Here is a 14,923-nt window from a genome sequence, read left to right on the forward strand (position 1 = left end):
TAAGCATTCGTAGGAATTGACATTTGGGAATTAATTCATAGGGAACAATAATCTTAAAATGCTTGAACAAAAAAGAAACATAAAAAAATGGGTTTCAAGATTGTTATGACTTGGCTTCTGTACAAATTATACACATGTGATTCTTAATATTTACATAATTGTACACATATTGATTTTTAATGTGTACATAGTTGTACATCCTTCGTTAATACGCACATAATTGTACACCTTTTGATCCTTAAGATATTGTGTGGCCTGGGGTACTAAACACGTGATTCCTGGTTTAGAATTCTTGTGACCTATCTAGATTATGGAGCTATAAAGTCGTTTTGTTTGGATTTTTTAAAGTTACAGATCTCCCACCTTGTCATTTCCTTTGGATTAGTTTTGCAGTTTCTAATTTATGATTTTCATGAAATAGCTGTTGGTTTTCAAGATTTTATAAAATGCAGTTGACATTATTTTGTTACAAGTTCAACCTGAGCTTCTAATATCTTATATTTCGTATTTTTTTAAACATTCCATAAGCATTTTAACCGCTTTACAGGAATTATAATATGATATGTAGTAATTGTATGAATTATAATTTGATATGTATTTATAATGTTAGGTTAGTTTGGTATCCTATTATAATCTTGTTCTAATATGTTTCCACTTTTGTTTGATAGCGAATGTGCCAAAGAATTGGTGAACTTCCACGTCTAACCTGACTCGAATGCTTATCCTCACTGAAAAAGAGAGGTATGTTTCATAATTCTAATATGCTGGTCCCCTTGGTCTAATCTTTTTTCAGTCTTACATATTAATGCTCAGAAGAATGATATTTTGTAAGCCAGGTGATCTTTGAAATGAAATAAAGGATACTTTATTCTAGCAGTGCATGGTTTCTAGAGTTGCTGATTTAGCTTGACAATGTCTCTTTGAAGTTAAGTTACCATCTTTTTATAAGTGTACATGTTGGTGCACCTGTATTGCAAGTGTACATATTGGTGCACCTAGAGTACTAGTGTACATATTGGTGTACCTATAATATGATATGTAGTAATTGTATGAATTATAATTTGATATGTATTTATAATGTTAGGTTAGTTTGGTATCCTATTATAATCCTGTTCTAATATGTTTCCACTTTTGTTTGATAGCAAATGTGCCAAAGAATTGGTGAACTTCCAAGTCTAACCTGACTCGAATGCTTATCCTCACTGAAAAAGAGAGGTATGTTTTACATGTACTTAATTTTTGTTCGATTGTAGATGTATTGTTGATAATTTGTGATTGTGTTCTCTTTGTTTGTTATGTTTTACATGTACTTAATTTTTGTTCGATTGTAGCTGTATTGTTGATAACTTATGATTGTGTTCTCTTTGTTTCAGGGTCTTTTTATCAACGGAGAGAAAGTCTCAGCCGTTAATTTGAGTTTGGCACCAAAGCTTTACCACCTCGAGGTTTCTCTTGAACATTTTAAGAGCTGGAGTGTTCTAGAGAACTTGGCTCATGTGAGAAAATACATGAAGGTATGCAAAAGATTGTTATTCTTAATTACACATACTTTATGCCCATCATTCGTTTTGTTTGTATAAAACAACTTGAAGAATTGCTAAAATCTTGTTATTCTAAATACACATACCACATGCCCATCATCCGTTTCGTTTGTATATCGAAGAATTGTCTTTTATTACTTAGCAGTCTAGTTGTTCTGATTTAACTGATTCATTTCTCCTTGTTGGGTGGTTTCATTTTGATAGTTAAATGTGGTAGTTGTATGTTTGTTCTAAGCCTAAAGAGAGCATCTCCACTTTGGTTACATAATTTTATTGGTGTCATATTTTTTTTTTTTGGAGATAGGGATATGGGGTTGATCTCCTCAATCAAAATGATAGTGTTTATCAAATTTGACTCTACTATGGGTGGAGAGAAACCCTCTTTCACCCCATTCTCTATCAAACCCTCAACCGAGTGAAGGAGAGTATGATAGTCTCCACTATACGGCACTGAATTTGCCGTCAGAAAAAGTTGAACTAAAACGGCACATTAAGAGCCGTATGAAAAGGAGATTGAACTGATACAACTATTAATATGTTGTTCGAGTAGTAAAAAGATATTGTACGGCTCTTCATCTGTTGTTTTAGTAGGAAAGTAGTTTATACGGCGGTTGATTGGCCGTTTGGGACCAAAACAGTTGCATGCGGCAGTTTAACTCCCGTATAGTTTGTTGTTTTTTCCAATTGCCATAGTAGCAATTACACTCTATCATACAGACTCCTTGCTCTTAGGAGTTATTATTCCATTTTGTCAAAAGAGATATGTTTAATTTAAACACTTGCTTTACTAGTTTGTGCACATTTTGTTTTTGAATTATTGATGTGTACATATCTGTACACATGTTGATTATTTAGGTGTACATAGTTGTACACTTGCAGAACTATATTTTATGTACACGGACCAAAAATTAGGGACAACACTAATATGTACAGGTGTTAGATTTTTTATAGGTGCGCACCTAGTTGTACACCATTGTGCTATCTCGATAATATATGCATGATTGGTGGTATAAATGCTGGATTTTTGTAGGGGTGTACATTATTGTACACCATTGTGTGCTCTCTCATTATTTTATGACTTGAAATTTTATAGGTGTCTACGTAGTTTGTACACTACTGCACAATCTCAATAATATATATGACCTGTTTTGTGGGTGTAGATGTTGGATTTGTTATATTTTTTAATAGGTGTATGTACACATAGTTGTACACCAATGTATAACAGTCTTCTAATGTCGATGACTGCAATCTCTTCTTTGATCGTCATTCTATTTTTGTTGGAAATATCGTGAGCCTAAATTAGGCGATAGACAATGACTGGCATTCCTTTGCATGTAACGTTACCTGGAAGACTAGAATTGACTTGCATTCATCTCTTTGATGATTAGAGAATATGAGTAGTGCCTCTGGTGAGGAACTTAAGGTGTGGTTACACCATCTTGTGGAGTTTTCTGCTGCAGCAGCATTATGAGTTTTATTACTACTGTTGCTTGTTTTCATTTGGATTTGTGTTTGATGAACTCTTTTCTTTCTCACGGGCTGTATGCATAGAAAGACCAAAGAATATTGGGATGTTTGTTTTAAGGAAAAGGAGAGTGCATGTAACACAAGAATAGTTTAAGATATTGGGTGCCAAAGTAATGAAGAAGGAAACAAACAATAAGATGATGTTAGATTTTGTAGGTGGGTACAACATTCTGATCTCTCAAAAATATAAAAAAATTAATTCTCGATGAAACCGTAAGTTGTTGTTTTTCATGATTTTAATAGCATGCTTGCTATGTGTTTAGGTACTTTTCGAGAGAGCTTAAGAACGTGGAAAAGAACAATGAACACGTTTTATGTGGTGTACAAACTGGTGTACCTTGTTTTGTCTTTGGATTTTCTGGATTTTTGTAGATGTGCACATGTTTATACACCAGTGTAAATTAAGATTTTTAAAAAATTTAAGAAATATAGTCATATAGGTACTTTTTTTGTAGATCTCGAAAAGAGCTTTTCAAGTATATAAAATTTGTGAATTTTGGACAAACGGTTTGGAAGATAAATTGTTTTTTAATTATTTTTATATTATTTAAAATTGTTGATATCATCATGAGTCACTTTGGACCAAACTATACTTATTTGGACTAAACTGTAAATCAGAAAGGTTATATATGTATTTTCCATATTTAAAATGTTTTTTGGACTAAATTGTACCTAGTTAATTCGGGATGGATTAATCTGTACTTTTTAACGCGCTTTTGGACTAAACCATTTTTTTCCCAAAACCCTCTCACTGAACTGAGCTGAGAAGACGTTACAACAAAGTTCACTGCCGGCATGACCCATGGCTCTGGTGGGTATCCGAGAAGAAGTAGGAGAAGATTTAGCAGACACGTACAACACAGTACCAAGGTACTGATGTTAGAAGACTTGGGCAATCAGATTCGAGTGTTGGGTTTGGCCGAGAAGCCAGGGAAGGAGAGAATGGTTGCCGTACATACAGGGAAACAATTGTTTTTCCAGCCATCGATATTATGATAAACGACTGTGGATTGGTACTTACTTTGGATGTCTGAATGGTTTAGGAATGTGTATATCTTTCCGATTCGTAATTGCAGGGATAAAAGAAGTTATATAAGCATAGAAGCTGAAGCAAAAAAATATCCCAGACACCCCCTCACGACTGTTTCACCACCAACAGAGAGGCAATTGCATCGCATATCCACCCATCTGCATACCACCTTCACAGCCATCTCCATCCATTACCACCTGCACACATCTTCCACCTCAACCTATCATCCACAACACCAAGCTTGCAGTCGAAGTTTAACAGACCATCATAGCAGCAATACAGCCACCACCGGAGCACTGCCAGGCCTGAGTTCACAACTACTACAGCTTCCATCATCACTTGCACCAGTTTGCGCCAATAAGTACCTGAACCTGAAGTACACAACAGCAACTTCGCAGACCACGATCTCACCATCCACTTTCCACCATCAGTTCGCAACGCCACCAATACAGCTGCAGTTTGCCAACAATCCAGCTCAGGGAGATTCCTGCTCGCATTCATACCACCAGCCACGGATTGGGTTTTGTTTTCGATTTATCTTGCACATATCCCGAATCTTTTGAATTGATTATTGAGAACGTGAACTCCATTATGTTTAGCTAAATACTTGTTTGATTAGGGATATTTCAGAAGCTATGTGAATTGATTTTTAACCCTCAATATGGTTTTATTGCTTGTCTTCTACCGTTCTTATGACCATGAATTGTGTTCAAGTTGTTTGAGTGGCCAATTAGATAACTTGTTTGCAATACTAATGATATATTTTAGAACTGTAATCCGTAACTGTTATGGTAATATAATCATAAGTAGCAAAGCACCAACTTAGCAATGGGATGTTGTGGAATTTGATGTGTATTTGACAACCCTAAGTTAACATGTCGAACGTATGTGCATGTAGTTAGGATCAATCCGACTCATAGAACATACCGGTTAGTTAAGTTACACTAGAGAGCTTATTCAAAGTGGCTTGATTGACTAGACACGAGTGGAGAACTTATTCTAGGAAGTGGTTTTGGAGTTTAATGGACTTGTTGAACTTATAACTTGTCTAGGATTGTTAGTAAACGTATTTTGAAGAAGATTCATGTTCACTGGTGGAGAAAGAACCCTAATCATTCTCATCCTCACTGTTCACAATCATATTTGTTTTTTTTTGTATTTTTTTTTTTTTTTTTTTTGCATTATTCATATTTCAGAAATTAAATCGATAACTTTAGCTCAACTCTCCCTTAGGAACGAACCTTCTTATCCTTGTGCTACTTGTTATTGTAAGAAGAGTAAGGAATATATTTTTTGTGAGTTTGACACCTCATCAAAGAGTAATCACGCAATAATAAGGAAGAAAGCACGAAAGATAAATCACACGACAAGAACAATGCGACATTGATCAGAAGAAGCACGAAGCATCGATGCGACAGACAATGACAGCTCTCAAAAGCCTGACGAATAAGACAAACTGATACCAAATATCTCTTCAGAGATCTTGCACGTGAACATCAATATATACCAAACTGATATATTTTCCTATATATAGATTCACATGGCAAAGAGAGAAGGCAGTTTTTTGAGAGAGAATTCAGTCAAGTAATAGAGCTAGGAACCACTTCTAAAAGAAAGAAAGAAGCCATAAAGTTTAGCCGTTTACTTATTATCTCCATTGTCATACATTTGAATCTTTGTGGTATTTGTAAGAACATCATATTCTCAATACAAAGCTTGTGTGAAGATCATATTAGTGTCAAGTGGTGTATAATATCATTAATGTTTAAGTTTATCTCCATGACTTAAACTTTGTGTTTTTATCATCTCTACATTTTGACGCTAGAAACAGGGAGGATTATCCTCACTTGCTAGTTATCAACTTGAAATCACCATATTTCAAAGTTCCTTTGTTATTTTCGCTACCATCCACTAATTATCACCAGTTCTCATTACGACCATTTTCTGTCCACCACCATGAAACCGCGGCAGAATATCGTTATAATTTTGTAAACACCCAGCAAAGCAATTCTTTCGCATTTTCACCATCATAAACTGCGATGAAATAATACCTTTTCTTCGTTTCGCTCAGAAATCTTTAAAGATTATTCACCCTTTAAAACACCATATCTCTTTACTCTCCAAACACCGAAAATCCTAGCAATGCAGAGAGGCAACTTTAACAGTAAGTCCGGGAAAGAACTAGCTGCTACCATGGAAAATCCGCAATATTAGACGGAATGGGTTCAACCATATGATCCAGAAAGACCAATGATAGACATCAGTAGGGACGACAAGAGAAAAGAAAACCAGTTCCGCTGTCAATATCGAGATGAAGAGATCTTCACCCTCCAGCGTGATTACGAAGCAATATTCGCACAATGGAAAGAAACAGAAAAAATGGTGATAGAAGAACGAGTCAACCTCGTACAAGAGCATGGGTGGATGATGATAGAAAATTAGAACCTGAAAAGAAAGATACGGGATACGAATTGGGAATAAAATATGGAGAAAGATACAAAAGTTCCTATAAAGAGGGGAGCATCGAAAAATAAGAATGGGCGATAATGGAAGAACAGTTATCGAGCGAAATGCATCAACATAGGCGAAAGGGATGTAAGATGAGCAGAAGAGCGTTGTATCAAAACTAACAATGGGCAAAGATGACTCAACATGAGAATCACATTCAAAGGAGGAACCAAAGAACCAATGACGTGTCACAAACCTCCTCCATAAGAAGGAAGATGGAAAAATCGCGCTGAAAAATGCTAAGGAAAACCCACAAGTATGATAACAAAGACAACCTTGCTGGAATTCAGGTTCTTACCCAAACATGAGAGAAAGGGAAAGGAAAGATTGTCTGTCGCACCCCACTCATCATGCGACAACTATATATCAAGAGACAACATTTTGAAATCTAAAACGAAAAAAAGCAAGCTATGTATCAACTCAAAAGAAACTTTAATATGAAGCAAAGTTCTTTCCATAAGCAAGTAAACAAGCCAAAGGAGAAACGAAAGCTACACAACAAAGTTATAAATTTTTCTCGTAAGACCTCAATAGGGGGCAATAAGTTACTATTTAAAACCTCTACTTAAGGAGACTGGGACTACGGTCGTGGCGTGTCAACTTAGTCCGCCAAACTGTGCGATCGGAGGATTGCACAATGTGTAAGAGGCGACCATAATCCCTAACGCGCGTCATAACTGGGGCATCCTGGAGAAGTTACTTATATTGGGGTAAAAGAAAATCCTATCCACTGGAGGCCACTGAGAACGAACCACTCAGCGAATAAGTTCTCCGGTATGGGGTGTAAAAGCAGACCACTGGATTTATAAGAAGACCCGGTACATGTGATACACTCGGTCCAAACAAACCCCACTTATAGTGTGATCTCGTGCCTATTAAGCCAATTAGACGAAAATCATGGGGTTGTGACAACAATGGTCGTTGAATAACTAGATGGGAGGATCCCAACTGAAATGTTTAGGGGTGACTTCCTTGAAAGGGCGATTCAGGGGGAATATAAATGGACAACACCCTCCACTAGGGACCTGAATTGTGTCAAAGATGGCAATGTATTGGCGTTTTTTACTCACATGAGTCCCTAAGGCCTGGTATATTGTTGCAGAATAACTTGATGAGGTAAGATTACTAACACAGTTAAAGCTAGATCAATGGCCAATGAGTCGCAAAAGCACATGGAACTGATATTTCGTCGCCCAATGTTGAAGACCCTATCCAAGGCGACCATAAGTCCTTTAAAGTTCTATGTGGAGGAAATCGGTAAGACCTTACTTAAGAGGAAGTTAAGACCTATAAAGTTCACACAAATGCAAACCATCTAAGGAGCGCGAAAGGAAGTTGAAGCATGGGGAAATTACACTGAGGAAGGAAGAAAACACACTCCTCTTGAGCTAAGTATACCTACAGATTTAAATATTATAGTAACCAAAGCATGATAAGAAATATTCAAATACTGACATCATCATGCTTTTCTAAATACCATACAATACAAATAATAGAGATCTGCTTTTCGCACAAATACATCAAACCCAAGAGCATGACAAGCCCTAAGATCTATTCTTTCACACATGTAATCTTCTCTTTGGCATTTAATCTATATTCGCGAGAATTTGAATCCAATTTCGCATATTTATACCCCATCATCTTAAAAAGCATGATCTGGTTTGCACAAGAAACATTCGCACAATAAAACTGTGAACTCCCTTCGGAGATAGAAAGCAAAGGAAACTAGGGGAATAATGCTTCCCACCTCCTCAGGCAGATACTCAAACAATGCTTCGCATAACTCCACGCATGAAATAACTAAAACTCAAAAGTTCAATTAACTCTGGAATACATATCCATTTCCAAAAATAAAGTGCAGGAAAGTGATACAATCACAGCGAAGCGACATATAAACAGAAGGAGAAACATAAAGCGTGCGATCAAAATTTCTTCTCGTGAGTCCTCACCAACGCCAGCAGCGCATCAAATCCACCAGAGTAATTGGGATAAGTATCACAAGGTGACTCCAAGCTAAGACGCGTGCAGTGGAGAAGCATACCCCTCCAACAGAATCGGTGGATATCCCTTTCTGAAGAGTGATCCTTCCAACAAGATCGGTGGATAATTCTTTCCGAATGATAACCCAAATATCAAATTGGGTACCATACAGTTGAGAGGACATACCGTCATGCTTAGAAGACATAAATACATATGTAGGAGGTCTCCAGTCATGATGAAAACCACTTACAAATCCCTTGATCAAACTACTAAATCTAGATTTGCAGAAGAAAGAAGCACCGAAATAAGAAATAGAATCCCAAAAGACAACAAGAGAAACACAAAGTATGAAAAACCGAGGCAAGGACTCACCGGGAAAACAATACAACAACAACATGAAGAGATGCATCACATTCCACCAATGAAGACATGAAATTTAAGAAAACCCTAAGTGTATAAATCAAACAGGGAGAAAGAGAAAGATGAACGATATTCCTCTCCCACTCTGGTATTTATTCAGAAAAAGCAATAAAGACGCACCGCCGGAAAAGAAGGAAGTTGACAACGCGTGTAACAAATATATGAAAATAACGGAGATACATTGAATAAAGATCTGACAAGAAGATTGACCAAGTATTCTCGCATTGTTCCACTTACAGAAGAACAACACGAGAAGAGGCAAAATGTAAGGGCGAAGTATCGCATAGAGAAAACCCATAATTAACCTCACCTTAACCAAGACAATCATCACACGAAGAAGAGGGGAAGTAGGCGAAGAATAATCACGCGATAATAAGGAAGAAAGCACGAAAGATAAATCACACAACAAGAACAATGCGACATTGATCAGAAGAAGCACGAAGCATCGATGCGAGAGACAATGACAGCTCTCAAAAGCCTGACGAATAAGATAAAATGATACCAAATCCATGTTCAGAGATCTTGCATGTGAACATGGTTTGTCTTCTACTGATATATTTGCCTACATATAAATTCACATGGAAAAGAGAGAAGGCAGTTTTTTGAGAGAGAATTCAGTCAAGTAATAGAGCTAGGAACTACTTCTAAAAAAAAAAAAAGAAGCCATTAAAGTTTAGCCTTTTACTTATTATCTCCATTGTCGTACATTTGAATCTATGTGGTATTTGTAGGAACATCATATTCTCAATACAAAGTTTGCGTGAAAATCATATTAGTGTCAAGTGGTGTATAATATCATTAATGTTTATGTTTATCTTCATGACTTAGACTCTGTGTTCTTATCATCTCATTGAGTGTAGTTGTGGGATTTCCGCAACTACACCAACCAGAAACACTAGAGGATAGTTGGGATTTTGGTTGGGAAAGCAATGCTATTAATGCCGTTACTCATAATGGAGTCATGTATTGGTTGGATGGAAATCGAGGAAAAGATATTGTTGCTTATGATTTTAAGATTAACAGCTATGAATGTGATCGTCATCATTGCAATGTACTCAATGTGCCTATGGAGAGAGAAGATCAACATTACGGTCCTTCTAGTGAATGTATTGATGTGTCTGAAGAATCGGTTTGTTATGGACAAATATACGGCAACACTTTGAAAATTTGGGAACTTATGGAGGATGATCTCTCGGTTGAAGAACCTGTTTGGAGTTGAGGCATGAAGTTGTATTACATAATTTTGAATCGATAAAGATAACTTTAATGGGTCTCAGTCCTATGGATCGAGATGTTGTTATCTTGGATTCTGGTGAGCAAATTTTTCCTTACGATGTCACAACCAGAAAATCAGAATATTTGGAACGCCTATGTGTTCCAGGTAGCGAAGATTCTTTCCAAACCCAACTTGGATATTACCCGTTTATAGTAATACCAACACTGACAACTATCTCCAAGGCGAGAAGATAAAGCTCAGTGCACAAGATATATGACAGTTTTTTAAAGTTAAAGTTCTATTTTGTGAGTTCAAAAACTACAATGCATGATTTGTGAAGGTCAGAACAGTCCGCGAGTAAACGCGTAAATGGAGTTCTCTTTTGGTCTCTCAATTTTGGAGTTCCAAGTTGTTTTTTTTTTCTCTTTTAGTTGATCTTGGGTTTGAATACATTTCTATGCACTTGTCTGCATTTCAAATATTAAATTTTGAGGAAGTCATTTACTCAATGGGAATGATTTGATGGAAGAACCCACCGGCTATTTTATCAAAGGCCAGCTAGGCGCTCGCACGAGTCCCCAAGGGGTGCCTAGCAATAAAACACCCCAAGGCCAAAAACTACGATTTGGGCACCTTAGGCGCGCCTAGCGGCTAATACAGCATTGCTCACCGGTATCTCCATGGAAATGAACCTCTAATTCTAGAGGCACAATGGACATTAACTTGGAACCTCTTGGAAGATTTTTTCCCACCATTTTTCACAACATGGATTTTGATCACCTCCTCGCAGGAGTTCTTCCGTTCACCATCTTTGTTTTTACATGCACTGGTGTTTGCCGTTCGACCCCTTCTTTGTCTTCTGCTCCGCCATCTTCGGTCTTTCCCACTGCGGTACTAACAGAATGAAATAAAGGAACTGCTAATTTCTTCCACCTGAAAATCCCTTTCTTCTTCTCCTTGAGTCTTTCAATCTGACCTTGCATGGAGTTACATTGATTCTGAAGCCCGTGGACATCTTCACGCAACTTCTTTATATCCATATGCTGATACGCCACATCACGTTTCTTATCCCAACGTACAGGGGTCTTAGGACTTCGAAGTTCACTGCATGAACCACTCCAATCAAGTAGACGGCTGAACTTTGACTGCTCTGAGTAGAGAACTTGAATTACTGCTCGCACAGGTAACCTCTCGTTTTGTGCAGCATGGTATGATGCTTCAGGCGAGAGTTTCTGGCTGTCGATCAATCTACACAGAATTTTCCTTTCTTGTTTCGACAGATTTGGATGCACCTACACAGATGAAACATGCACCGGTCACAAGATTTTCTAAAAATTCCTTCTCTGTGAATTTTGGGGACTTTCCTAAACAAACTTAAAGATGCCGGTCTTTCCTGTGTAGACCGGCATGATATGGGACTGGGACTCATATCAGATTTGATGTCTATAGGTGCTTCACTTGCTAATTGCTACATTATAGAGATTTAATTATGGGTGCTGCAAAAGGTGGGTTTCATATCCTAGTAGTAATATGTAGCCTTTATTATCTTAAACAACTAAAGAAAATGTGCCCTGTGAAATGAAAAACATACTTACTTTGAGGTAGGCATCGATGGCTCGGTACAACCCATCATCTGCTATACGGGCGTGGTTAGGAAGAGCTCGGGCAAGTGAAATGAACTCAAACAGTGTCAAATTTGAGTCAAGCGCTGCCTCTGCAAGGTAAGCGTCAATCAGTTTCGCAACCTTAACCAGAGAAGTCCCATTCTTTGACACTTCATCAAGGTTGAGAAACCTTTGTACCAAACGAAGAACAAGTTCAACATCCAGCAAAGTCCCACATGTATGATCAAAAGCAGGTATCATTAAATCTCTTAGAATAGCTTGATCGAGTTGCAGTGAAATGCTGTTCTCAAGCTCATTTCGATAGTTCACCTCAACTCCAAACATATTCGCCGTTCGGAGAAGTCTCAGTAAGAAGTCACAAGGTACAGAATTTTTCTCAGAAGGAAGTATTCCGATTAGAGTCTCAACAAAAAATCTCTTCTTCATCCACAAATCTGCAACACTCTCAGTTGAACCTGTCAAAGTTGCCATCGGACTTTTATTGGGTTCTTCGGTGGAAAGTTCAGGGAGCCATTTTGATGCGTAATTTGCAATAATAGATGAAATCAGATCAGGTCTAACTCATTTCTCTTTAATGATGTACAGGTTTTTAATGAACTGATCCATGTCAAGAATACATGCATCGTCAAACCAAAATTTGCTGGTGTAGCTCGAATGTGATGTTGTTGGGATGACTACAGATTCAGGTATTGCAGTGATGTTCTTCATTGTTTTGCTTGCAAGATCCTTAATAGTTAGCATTGTAGGAATGTTCTGGTTTTGTAATGGGAATGAACTTGTGAAGCAGACATATATAGAAAAAATGAAGTGACATGAACCTAAGTTTTAGAATGATATACAGTATTAATCAATCAACTAGTACTACACTACTTATCTAAATGAGAATCCATTAAGCTGTTGTGGCGGCACTAAATTCTTCCTCATCAGCACTGAGGAGACACGTTTTTTAGCGAGAGATGTGAAGCAGGAAACAAACACCCAACTGAGACCGTTTTTTAGATAAATGGATAAAATGTAACTTAAGATATCGTGAGCTGAAAATGAAATTTGGATAAAAGCCAACAGAAAAGACAGGTTAATGAAAGTACAGCTATATTATTTGGAACTGAGTTGGAAGTCTCTAGGAGTCCCAGTTGCAGGCATTAATGAGCATGGAAGTTTGTTAATCACTTAGTTTTGTCTCTCTTTTGATTTTTCTTACCGTTGTAGCAGTAGCTGTTTTTGTTTCCACACATAGTCACATGTCTATTACAGTTGTGTGGACTACTGATATTTAGATGCATGTGTACATACGTCTGGTAACAAGTACTGACTACTGAAAGAAACATGTACTTGTTTAAGGTTCTGATGTGAACTTACGTTGCACGTAGCTAAAACATGATTGACTGGAAGTAAAACTTTGGTACATAGCATTTTGGTGAAACATAGGCTGATATATTGCAAATGAGGTTGATGTACTCATTTCATAGATCATCAGGCTTCGAAGGAACAAATAAGGGCCAATTATAAAATGGTCCTACATTTGTTAATTCGTTTACAAAATGATCATACTTTTTTTTTTGTTTACAAAACGGTCACACTTTGGCCGAGATAACGGTTGGTGAAAAAAAACGGGGTTATTTGTCTCCAAAATACCCTCCCTTTTAACTTAAGGTTTTTAACTGCAGTTAACCCATTGTAGTTCATCTGAGTAGTCTAAGACAGAGCAGTTGCACAGCCTCCCTTTTAACTTAAGGTTTTTAACTGCAGTTAACCCATTGTAGTTCATCTGAGTAGTCTAAGACAGAGCAGTTGCACAGCCTGAACCACCGTTGCGCAATGATTGTCATCATAGCTTCATTCCAGCCATATTGGCGCCTCACCAGGCCACCACCTGCATTGCATCTACTTATTTCAGTTCATGGAAGCTACAGTGCAGCTTCACCTCACTACAAGAAAATCTAGCTTAAGCGACCAAAATCTTAGCAAGATACCAAAATTTGAGTCGCTTTAACAGTCGAGCAACTAACTTTCCGACTACCTAACAAGTTTGTTGCTTTTTACATGTACCCATTAATTCTCAGCAAGTACCAAAAGTATTTGGTCGCTCGATATTTAAATCAAGTAAACAAGAGCAATTACATAAGTACTCGTGTTGGTATTTACTTTGAGGGGTAAGGACTACCAACTAAAAAATCATTCATCAGTAAAACCTCTATGAGCCACCAAATTGTAGCCACCACCCGTTCAAAAGAGAGGTCAGTATTTGAAGTTTCCATATGAGATTTCAGTTTTGATCTCGAGACTTCAAAAGAATTTATCTTCCGGTTTGCATAAATCACTCCCCATGTGAGCTATGATGAAGGAGAAACAAAGTGGTGTATGTAATCCTTGCACCAGCTTAATTTGTTGTGATTAGGTACTGTGTAATCCTGTTCAAGTTGAATTTAACTCCAAAACCTCAAGATAAAATTGTTGGTGTCCAATTTCAAGTCATAATAATCAGCATCGGATATGCCATTCATCATCACTGAATTACAAGTTTACATATTTCTATTGAAATGACTAAAGCTTAATAGATGATACTTGACCCTCTACGACAATATCACCAATTAGTTACTAAGTTTTATGCATAGTAAACACAAAAATTATATATGCCTGATCAAAATTTCAACTAAACACGGTGAAATTAAAATTCTAACACAAACCCAATATCAGTACTAGAGATAAGAACAAAAATACAAGCACAAACCAGAAATCAAAAACGTATATACAGCATATCAATGGTACTGTGTTTCCTATTTGATCCAAATGGTATTCATGTTTTCAATAAATTCATTTACTATACCATCCAAAATCCAATTGAACTAACTATTTAACCCATAGAAGAACTGAAAAATATATAAACCATCCACTTTTCACTGAACAATTCATGCTAACTTAACGCAAAAATTGCTCTTTTAAGGTCAGATTGTTCAAATTAATTACCAAACCTCTTAATTTTTCCCATTAAAAGCGGACTCAGTATGTTGAAAACCCCCAAAATTAAAACAAAACTTAGAAAAATGACAGCAAGAGTTGATCAATTCTATGATCA

General features: G+C 37.0%; 1 pseudogene; it reads right to left on the minus strand.

The window, feature by feature from the left end:
* Nucleotides 1–10,998: 10,998 nt before the first annotated feature.
* LOC113351018 lies at nt 10,999–12,555 on the minus strand (annotated as a pseudogene).
* Between the last annotated feature and the right edge of the window lie 2,368 nt (nt 12,556–14,923).

This window comes from Papaver somniferum, chromosome 2, assembly GCF_003573695.1.
Source record: "Papaver somniferum cultivar HN1 chromosome 2, ASM357369v1, whole genome shotgun sequence".
Classification (NCBI taxonomy): Eukaryota; Viridiplantae; Streptophyta; class Magnoliopsida; order Ranunculales; family Papaveraceae; genus Papaver; species Papaver somniferum.